The following is a 714-nucleotide window of genomic DNA, read 5'->3' on the forward strand; positions in this document are numbered from 1 at the left end:
CGTGTACGGAATTAACCATTATTGTATGTATTAATACTTAACAACTTCTCTATCATCCCTCCATCATTCTGTCTCTTCTCTCTCATCCCTCCATCATAGGGTTAGTGTTTGGGGTTAGAGTAAGGTAAGGGTATAGGTACTACGTAGGCTAGTTAAAAACGCTCTTAAAATGCATGATAAATAACACGACAATATCGCCACTGCAAAATCCTCCATAAACATAATCTTCTTAATTTTGACACAAAGCTGCACTTCCTCCCCTAAAGAACTTTATGACGCTGGGCTCAGAATTTGCCGCAGGGGCAACCAGGTCAAAAATTAGGAGAGAATGCAGAATTCTGCAAAGAAAAACCGCATTTGGAAAGTCGTCCTTCTCTTTTGTAGGCATTAAACATGGAACAGTTTCCCAACATATCTATTAACCATTAATGATTTTCAAGCTTTATCCCCTCTGGAAAAGCTTTGGCTGCTCACGCAAAAGACCTGCACACACTTATACAATTAGAATCAAAATTTAAGTGCTAGTGGGATAGGGGTATATATATTTTTATAAAATATGCAATGTAGTGCTTTTAGTAAACCATTTTATCCAATGTATTTATATCATTGTATCTTCTTGTCCTTTTAATGTTTATCCCATGATTATATGTTATATGATTATATGTTATATATATATATATATATATAAATATATATATATATATATATATTGTG

The 714-nt window shown here is 33.6% G+C and overlaps 1 protein-coding gene across 1 annotated transcript in view; it reads right to left on the reverse strand.

Moving 5' to 3' along the window:
• Positions 1-241, reverse strand: part of oatx (organic anion transporter X) — a 13,639-nt gene extending 13,398 nt beyond the window's left edge. The window contains exon 1 of the mRNA XM_060057582.1: positions 1-241. This exon is cut by the window's left edge and continues 353 nt beyond it. The gene's annotated coding sequence lies outside the window, so the exon portion shown is untranslated.
• Between the last annotated feature and the right edge of the window lie 473 nt (positions 242-714).

The sequence above is a fragment of the Gadus macrocephalus genome, chromosome 7 (genome assembly GCF_031168955.1).
Source record: "Gadus macrocephalus chromosome 7, ASM3116895v1".
NCBI lineage: Eukaryota > Metazoa > Chordata > Actinopteri > Gadiformes > Gadidae > Gadus > Gadus macrocephalus.